Source organism: Coregonus clupeaformis, chromosome 27 (genome assembly GCF_020615455.1).
Source record: "Coregonus clupeaformis isolate EN_2021a chromosome 27, ASM2061545v1, whole genome shotgun sequence".
Classification (NCBI taxonomy): Eukaryota; Metazoa; Chordata; class Actinopteri; order Salmoniformes; family Salmonidae; genus Coregonus; species Coregonus clupeaformis.
This window is the reverse complement of record NC_059218.1, coordinates 9,494,631-9,504,933: the sequence shown is the minus strand read 5'-3', so window position 1 is coordinate 9,504,933 and position 10,303 is coordinate 9,494,631.

Sequence of the window (10,303 nt, the reverse complement as noted above, 5' to 3'; positions counted from 1 at the left end):
TACCTTCACTGATTCAACTGCAACCAACTCGTTTCCCACCCACCCTGAAACCACAAACGGATCCGGCAAAAGGCAAGGATCCACTTTCTCCAAAAATGTCACTCCTTCTGGACCAGATTCTTCTTTATCATGTCCATTGATGCCATGCTTGAGCTCCGAGCTCTTCACCGCACCTTCCACCTCATTTAACTCGCCCGCATCCACTTCCATTTCATCTCCAGATCTCGGTCTGGCACACTGCTCCCTCTGCACTTTGACACCCCCATCTTCCTCAAATTGAAATCCAACCTCTGCTTTCCTAATGTTCTTCGACCTCTTCTTATTTTTTCCCCCCTCTGTTCCTCCTCAGAAATCCACCTTTCTGTGTCCCTGTCCCAATATTCCTCTTCTCCCAACTTTGCTTGCGGCCCGGTGGCATCCCGGCGTAACTCTATCTCAAAACGCTCCACCCCTGACTGTCTTTCTCTCCCGCGGCATTAGTCCTCGATCATGACGCCCGGAATCTTCAAAATAAAAGTCTAGACAAATTACTGTCAAAGTTTGTGTGTGTCTGTGTGTGTGTGTGTGTGTGCATAAACAAGTCATCTGGGCTATAGGGCCCTGGCCCCTGCAATGTAGCCGATTGTAAAAATCATGTTCCCCCTTTTCATTTGAGTGACAATCACTGGTCAATAATCAGTCTGACTCATGTGCATACTACTTTTTAGCCACCAGATGACAGTCAAACTCACTGTCTGAGTTGAATAGGAATTTGAAATAGTACCAGTTCAACCATTGTTGTGTGCCCCCAGTAGATGTCAGCGTATTTCCAGGGAGGAGAAGAGAGGGAGGCCTGAAAGGGGGAGTATTTAGCACAGAATAAAGGTCATGGCCATGCCACACAGAAAAGCCTTAGGCTGGACTAACAGTGATCATTTCATGCATAATTTCATTTCCAAACAGGTCTGCATCCCAAATGGCACCCTATTCCCTACACAGTGCACTACTTTTGACCAGAGCCTTTTGACATTTAGGACCCGTAGCCTACTCAAGAGAATGAAACACAGTTGCTTGTACAGCTATTCACCTAGTCAGTACTAGGGAATGGGATTTAATGGCAATCAGCAGCAGACCGATAAAAATCCTATAAATAAATAAATAAATCCCAATCATGGCTCATCAGAGACTGTGATTTCTAAGCCCTAGATGAGATTACTGTAACATGATATCTGAATCATCCCATCACCACCCGGTGGTGTCACAATTTAAAGGGATGGGACTCTACAAGGTGTCGAAAGTGTTCCACAGTGATGATGGCCCATGTTGACTCCAATGCTTTCCACAGTTGTGTCACGTTGGCTGGATGTCCTTGGGTGGTGGACCATTCTTGATACACACGGGAAACTGTTGAGTGTGAAAAATCCCAGCAGAGTCGCAGTTCTTGACACAAATCGGTTTACCTAGCACCTACTACCATACCCTGTTCAAAGGCGCTTACATCTTTTGTCTTGCCCATTCACCCTCTGAATGGCACACATTCACAATCCATGTCTCAATTGTCTCAAGGCTCAAAAACAATTATTTAACCTGTCTCCTCCCATTCATCAACATTGATTGAAGTGGATTTAACAAGTTACATAAATAAGATATCACAGCTTTCACCTGGATTCACCTGGTCAGTATATGTCATGGAAAGAGCAGGTGTCCTTAATGTTTTCTACACTCAGTGAGAGGAGGATCTTTCATCTCGATGGTCTCTCCATCATGCCTAATTGATGTTGTGCTTTGAAGCTCATTAGGACCGACCCTGGATTAGAGACCTCAGAGAGAGAGAAAAGAAAGAATAGAAAGAGAGAAAAGAGAGAGAGAGGGGTTGATGAGGGAGGGGTGCTGTTGAAAGCCTGGATGGATAGAAAGAACGAATTGAGAGAGCAAAGATAAAGAGAGGAAGGAGGGGGGTTGTAGGGAGCGCCGGGTGTTACATGCTCACCTAACAGCAGGGTACCTGCCACAGGGGATCAGACCAGGCTGCAACCAGACAGACAGCATTGATGTTTTAAATGGTTTGAAGTGTTTCTCTAGTCTGTCTAGACTGTGTCAGTCGGTGAAGACCTGTGATGAAACGCTGCTTTAGTCCTAAGCTCTGAGAAAATAGCAGCAGTAGCAATAGACAGTTACACATCTGTAAACCTATATTATTAATCAGGCTACTACTATCACACAGGCCTATATAATGCAGCTATAAAATGTAGCTGTTGGAGATGCACCTTTTGGAGAATAGATACAGTTACTAGTTTATCGACTTTTCCCATTGGATAGCAGGCAGAGAGCAGGGACAAAGTGAAGCACTTAACAAGAGCACCAGGGCTAGAGTCAGCCTATCGAGTAGTAGGGCATTTTGTTTGGGTGAATGCCAGATGCCAGCCCTAACTTGTAACTCAGTAGTACTTTAGCCGCTGGAGTTGAACAGGCCTCTGGCATTAGTGACAGGTCTTCACATGGAGCACTGATTATTATTTTAATTACACAAGTGCTCTCTGTGCTTATTGTCCCATCAGATTCCCTCGTTAGTGTGCTGTGCTCATTAGTGTATTCCCTCTGTATCGCTTCTAATTTTCCTCCCCGCCATCTCCCTTTCCCCAGCAGGACGTTACTTTCCTATCATTCTCACACAAACAAATGCACACACTGACACACACACACACACACCCACACACACACCCACACACACACCCACACACACACCCACACACAATATAGTAAGGCTTTGGGGTTTGTGTGTTTACAAACCAGTGAACAGTTGGAGAACTCTGTCGCCATGCATTTGTGAATATATGGGAAGTGACCTGGGAAGGTGAGTAGGACGGAGCCAGGCGCAGGTGTTAATCAAAGAATCTGGTTTATTTGGCCAATACCGCAGTCCGCAGCAATGCGTAAACCAAATACAGTGCGACTTAAATGCGTACTAGGAAAACAAAACACACGGGTGAATATCCCGTAGATAAAAGTTACATATTGCTCAACACGAGCTAGCGACACCTCCACATGGAAACAATAACACATAAAGACATGGGGGAGCAGAGAGAATAATTGTACAGAGACTGATGAGGGGATATGTACCAGGTGTGTGTGAAAAACAAGACAAAACAAATGGAATTATGAAAAGAGGAGCGGCAGTGGCTAGAAGGCTGGTGACGATGAACGCCGAAGCCTGCCCGAACAAGGAGATGAGACAGCTTCGGAGGGAGTCGTGACAGTACCCTTCCCTTGACGCGCAGCTCCAGCAGCGCGCCGACACTGGCCCCGGCCCCGGGGACGGCCAGGAGGACGCGGAGCAGGGCGATCCGGATGGCGATGGTGGAAGTCCCGCAACAGGGAGGGATCGAGGACATCCTTCACCGGGACGCAGCACCGCTCCTCTGGACCGTACCCCTCCCACTCCACGAGGTACTGAAGGCCCCCCGCTCAACGCCTCAAATCCAGGATGGAACGGATGGAGGACGCCGGGGCCCCCTCAATGTACAAAGAGAGTGGCCTCACTGCGGTGGCGGTCAGCGTTGGACTTCTGGCGACGCACGGCGCGCTGGAGGTGGACGTGGGCGGCGTTCAATGTCTCCTCCGTGTGCCGAAACCATTCGTCCACCGCAGGAGCTTCGGTCTGGCTCTGATGCCACGGTGCCAGGACCGGCTGATACCCTAAAACATATTGAAAGGTGACATGTTAGTTTAGGAGTGGCGGAGAGAGTTCTGGGCATATTCGGCCCATGGCAAGAACACAGATCACTCCCCCGGCCGGTCCTGGCAGTAGGACCGCAGAAACCTACCCACATCCTGATTCACATGTTCCACCTGCCCATTAGATTCGGGGTGAAACCCAGAGGTCAGGCTGACCGAGACCCCCAGACGTTCCATGAACGCCTTCCAGTCCACAATGACCAGGATGGTGGTGTTACCCTGAGAGAGAGGAAGATCAGTTAGAAAATTGATCGATAAGTGGGACCATGGTCGTTGTGGAACTGGTAAGGGATATAACTTACCCGCTGGAAGGTGCCTAGGTGCCTTACTCTGGGCGCACACCGAGCAGGAGGAGACATACACCCTCACATCCTTAGCCAAGGTAGGTCACCAGTACTTCCCGGTAAGGCAGCGCACTGTACGGCTGATGCCTGGGTGACCAGAGGAGGGGGACGTGTGTGCCCAATAGATAAGACGATCACGGACACTAGACGGCATGTACCAAAGCCCAGCTGGGCACTGAGGCGGAGATGGCTCTATGTCCGCGTCCACCGCCCACACCACCTGCGCAACAATGCAGGAGGCCAGGAGTATGGGGGTGTTATCAATGGGCCTCTCCTCTGTGTCGTACAGCCGTGACAGTGTGTCTGCCTTCACGTTCTTAGTGCCTAGTATATAGGACAGCGTGAAATCGAACCGGGTGAAGAACAAGGCCCACCTGGCCTGGCGAGGGTTCAGCCTCCTCGCTGCCTGGATGTACTCCAGGTTACGGTGGTTAGTCCAGATGAGGAAAGGGTGTTTAGCCCCCTCGAGCCAGTGCCTCCACGCTGTCAGGGCTCTGACAACAGCCAACAGCTCCCGAAGTCATAGTTCTGCTCCGCCGGGCTGAGCTTCTTAGAGAAGAAGGCACAGGGACGGAGCTTGGGTGGCGTGCCCAAGCGTAAGGATAGGACAGCGCCTACCCCTACCTCAGACGCGTCCACCTCCACTACGAACGGCAATGAGGGATTGGGATGGACCAGTACCGGGGCTGAGGTGAACAGAGCCCTCAGGGTACTGAAAGCCCCGTCATCCCCAGCAGACCAGCGGAGCCGGGACGGCCCACCCTTCAACAGAGAGGTGATGGGGGCTGCGACCTTGTCAAAGACCCGGATAAACCTCTGAAAGTAATTGGCAAAGCCAATGAAGCGCTGCACCTCCTTAAGTCAGCCAATTACGCACGGCTGAAATGCGGTCTCCCTCCATCTCCACACCTGAGGTGGTGATGTGGTATCTGAGGAAGGAGACGGATTGTTGGAAGAACAGACATTTTTCTGCCTTGGCATACAGGTCATGCTCCGACAGTCGCCCAAGCACTAGGGACACATGCTCGGCGCGCTTAGCGGAATACACCAGGATGTCATCGATGTAGACCACCACACCGCGACCAAGCATGTCCCGAAACACCTCGTTCACAAAGGACTGGAAGACTGATGGAGCATTCATCAACCCGTACGGCATCACCATGTATTCATAATGCCCCGTGGTGGTGCTAAATGCCGGCTTCCATTCGTCCCCTTCCTGGACACGCATCAGGTTGTACGCACTCCTGAGATCTAATTTCGTGAAGAAGCGTACCCCATGCATTGATTCGATCACAGAGGAATTGAGGGGTAGAGGATAACTATAGCGAATTGTAATTTTATTAAGTGCACGGTAATCAATTCAAGGGTGCAGACCCCCATCACTCTTCTCCACGAAACATAAACTTGAGGAGGCGGGTGAAGTGGAGGGGCGTATGAACCCCTGATGCAGAGACTCGGAGACGTATGTTTCCATAGCCTCCGTTTCAGCCTGCGAAATATACATGACTCCTGGGCGGTACAGCGTCTAACCGGAGGTTTATCGCGCAATCCCCCGAACGATGGGGTGGTAATTTGGTCGCCTGCGTTTTGGAAAAGGCGTGCGCCAAATCGAGGTATTCGGGGGGAATGCGCACGGGGGACGCACCTACCCCGTGCCCTCTGCGGCCATGAAAAGGTGGGGTTGTGTAGTGCTAGCCAAGGAAGGCCCAACACAACAGGGAAATCAAGGGACTCAATAATATGAAATGTGATTTGCTCATTATGGGTCTCCTGCGTAATCATAGGGACTGGTGCTGTATCCGCCCTAACAAAACCTGACCCTAAGGGTCGACTGTCAAGTGCTTTGACGGGCAATGGAATAGACAGGGGAACCAATGTAATATGTAGACTAAGAGCTAAAGACCTGTCCATAAAGTTCCCAGCTGCGCCTGAATCTACCAGTGCCTTACACTGGGGAACTACCGCGTAATCAGGGAAGTTGACGTGGATGGTTAAATGCGCAGCAGAGGGCTCTGAACGAGTGTGGGTTTGTGCTACCTGGGGTGATGCGAGAGTGCCCTGCCTGCCGCCTCCAGAACCAGAAGAACTCTGACGACATCGTGCAGCAGAATGTCCTGTTCTGCCACAAGAGTGACACTGGATCTGTCGTCCTCCGTTCTCCAGGAACGCTGCACCACCCAGCTCCATCGGAACGTGAGCCTGGGTGAGGGTGAAATGGGCAGACCCCTTCCAGGACGTCCTCTTGAAGCCAGCAGGTTGTCCAACCAGATGGCCATGTCCACCAGTTGGTCGAAGGTCAGAGTGGTATCCCGGCAGGCTAGCTCCCTTCGGACGTCCTCACGCAGGCTGCATCGGAAATGGTCGATGAGGGACCGCTTGTTCCCCCCGGACCCAGCCGACAGGGTTCTAAACTCCAGGGCAAAGTCTTGCGCGGTCCTCGTCCCCTGCCTCAGATGGAACAGACGGTCGCCCGCCTCTCTTCCTTCCCCCGAAGGACACCTTCTCCCGATCCGATGGAGCAGGGCTGATGGTGTTGAAGTAGAGGTCCAGCTGCAGGAGGAAACCCTGGCAGCGGGCAGCTGTCCTGTCGTATTCCCTCGGTAGAGACAGGTGAATAACCCCTGGTTGCTGGTGTGTGGATCCGGTCACTCAGCTGGTTCCGCAGGGTCGGATCCTCTCTTCTCCAGGTGCTGGACGGCCTGGAGAACCTGATCCATCGCTTCGCCCAAGCTGGCTAACATGGTGGAATGCTCCCGGACCCGCTCAATGACTCCAGGCATATTCCCTGCTCCTGCTAACTCCATGCTGTTTGGGTGTGTTATTCTGTAACAAGGTGAGTAGGACGGATCCGGCGCAGGTGTGAATCATAGAATAGGGTTTATTTGGCCAATACAGCAATGTGTAAACCAAATACAGTGCGACTTAAATGCGTACTGGGAAAACAAAACACATGGGTGAATATCCCGGCGATAAAAGTAACATAATGCTCAACATGAGCTAGCGACACCTCCACATGGAACAATAACACACAAAGACATGGGGGAGCAGAGGGAATAATTGTACAGAGACTGATGAGGGGATATGAACCAGGTGTTTGTGAAAAACAAGACAAAACAAATGGAATGATGAAAAGAGGAGCGGCAGTGGCTAGAAGGCCGGTGAAGACGAACGCCGAAGCCTGCCCGAACAAGGAGATGAGGCAGCTTCGGAGGGAGTCGTGACAAATACACATGTATTCATTTGTGGAACAGCATTATAGTGCCTGTGACTAATTCTTTCTCTACATGAATTACTGTAACCTGGAATTTAAATCATAAGCTGGGTCTAAAGTACACTGTAAATGGAATTACAGTGGGGGAAAAAAAGTATTTAGTCAGCCACCAATTGTGCAAGTTCTCCCACTTAAAAAGATGAGAGAGGCCTGTAATTTTCATCATAGGTACACGTCAACTATGACAGACAAAATGAGAAAAGAAAATCCAGAAAATCACATTGTAGGATTTTTTATGAATTTATTTGCAAATTATGGTGGAAAATAAGTATTTGGTCAATAACAAAAGTTTCTCAATACTTTGTTATATACCCTTTGTTGGCAATGAAACAGGTCAAACGTTTTCTGTAAGACTTCACAAGGTTTTCACACACTGTTGCTGTTTTTTTGGCCCATTCCTCCATGCAGATCTCCTCTAGAGCAGTGATGTTTTGGGGCTGTCGCTGGGCAACACGGACTTTCAACTCCCTCCAAAGATATTCTATGGGGTTGAGATCTGGAGACTGGCTAGGCCACTCCAGGAACTTGAAATGCTTCTTACGAAGCCACTCCTTCGTTGCCCGGGCGGTGTGTTTGGGATCATTGTCATGCTGAAAGACCCAGCCACGTTTCATCTTCAATGCCCTTGCTGATGGAAGGAGGTTTTCACTCAAAATCTCACGATACATGGCCCCATTCATTCTTTCCTTTACACGGATCAGTCGTCCTGGTCCCTTTGCAGAAAAACAGCCCCAAAGCATGATGTTTCCACCCCCATGCTTCACAGTAGGTATGGTGTTCTTTGGATGCAGCTCAGCATTCTTTGTCCTCCAAACACGACGAGTTGAGTTTTTACCAAAAAGTTATATTTTGGTTTCATCTGACCATATGACATTCTCCCAATCCTCTTCTGGATCATCCAAATGCACTCTAGCAAACTTCAGACGGGCCTGGACATGTACTGGCTTAAGCAGGGGGACACGTCTGGTACTGCAGGATTTGAGTCCCTGGCGGCGTAGTGTGTTACTGATGGTAGGCTTTGTTACTTTGGTCCCAGCTCTCTGCAGGTCATTCACTAGGTCCCCCGTGTGGTTCTGGGATTTTTTGCTCACCGTTCTTGTGATAATTTTGACCACACAGGGTGAGATCTTGCGTGGAGCCCCAGATCGAGGGAGATTATCAGTGGTCTTGTATGTCTTCCATTTCCTAATAATTGCTCCCACAGTTGATTTCTTCAAACCAAGCTGCTTACCTATTGCAGATTCAGTCTTCCCAGCCTGGTGCAGGTCTACAATTTTGTTTCTGGTGTCCTTTGACAGCTCTTTGGTCTTGGCCATAGTGGATTTTGGAGTGTGACTGTTTGAGGTTGTGAACAGGTGTCTTTTATACCGATAACAAGTTCAAACAGGTGCCATTAATACAGGTAACGAGTGGAGGACAGAGGAGCCTCTTAAAGAAGAAGTTACAGGTCTGTGAGAGCCAGAAATCTTGCTTGTTTGTAGGTGACCAAATACTTATTTTCCACCATAATTTGCAAATAAATTCATAAAAAATCCTACAATGTGATTTTCTGGATTTTTTTTTCTCAATTTGTCTGTCATAGTTGACGTGTACCTATGATGAAAATTACAGGCCTCTCTCATCTTTTTAAGTGGGAGAACTTGCACAATTGGTGGTTGACTAAATACTTTTTTCCCCCACTGTAAATTAAGTATATGGTTTAAAATGAAGCAATAACTGTATATCAAAATGGGTTGAAACACAGTTCCTTCTTAGAATAAACCAAATTCATTATCATGTTTATGTGAATTAAAACACCCTGTGACATAGTGGAATCCTCTCTGTTTCTAGAAGTGACAGCATTAAACCCCTATAACCTTCCATCTACAAACAGTACTAAAAAAAACTGGAAAGCTGGTTTCAGTGTTTGATTGAATAGTTCCTTCACTCTGTCAAACAACTATTCATACAAAAAACTACCCAAGAACAAATATACCAGTGTAACAGAAATACTTTTAATTCCTTTGGTGTTTGCAAAACAAAAACAAAAACAAAAATGTGCATTGTCCGGGTGGTTTTATGAAAATACCACTGAAAGACCCTCCTCTACCCAACACACTGGGAATAAAAGTACATAACTGACGTTATATTAAAATGTTTAAAGCTAATGAATTAAAATACTACAGTTACTATTATATTCCATATTTCGATAAAGAAAGATAGAAAAGCAACGCTGAGGCACAGATTAGGGAATTTATGTTACAAACAAATGAATCCGGCCTGAGAGGGGGAATGACTGAGAAGTAAGAAGAGGAAGATGATGATGAAGTACAGAATAAGATGAGATGAAAGGATAAAAAAGAACAAGATAATACACATGACAAGATGGAGATGATACAATTTGAATTGGGACAGGTACATAACATTTTACAAAGACGAGCTAGAAAAGAGAAAGTCAAGAGTACCACTATGGAGACTAGGATAGTCAGACAGGGAAATGTGGGACACTGGCATGAGCTGCATATCTAATATCAGTTCATAGATGTATTCAGATCTCCAGTCATTCAATGCAGTAGCCGATAGCCTAGACCTAGGGTTACATTGCCAAACAAGAAACACCTTACCCTAATATACACATGAATAAACACCTTTAAAACTTTCTTTCAATAACCTACAACACGACTGGTACAGTTCAGGAGAGAGAATAAAGACCAACTCTAAACCCCCTCCACCATCCTCTACTCTTCTCTCTGACTTCTATCCACATGCTACTTTAGGCACTTGGAAAGAATGTGATTGAATCATAATTCATACTAACATGCTGAGAATCTTCAGTGTGTGCACGTACCTTAAAACCTATCTTTCCTAAATCCACATGAAGTGCTATTAAACTCATGAGACCCCATTCACCCGCTCCTTTAGGTTGAGAAAGTCAGTGTCGATCTACAACACCGGATCTAGAGTCATATCATACCCTGACCCTTAACCTAATGCC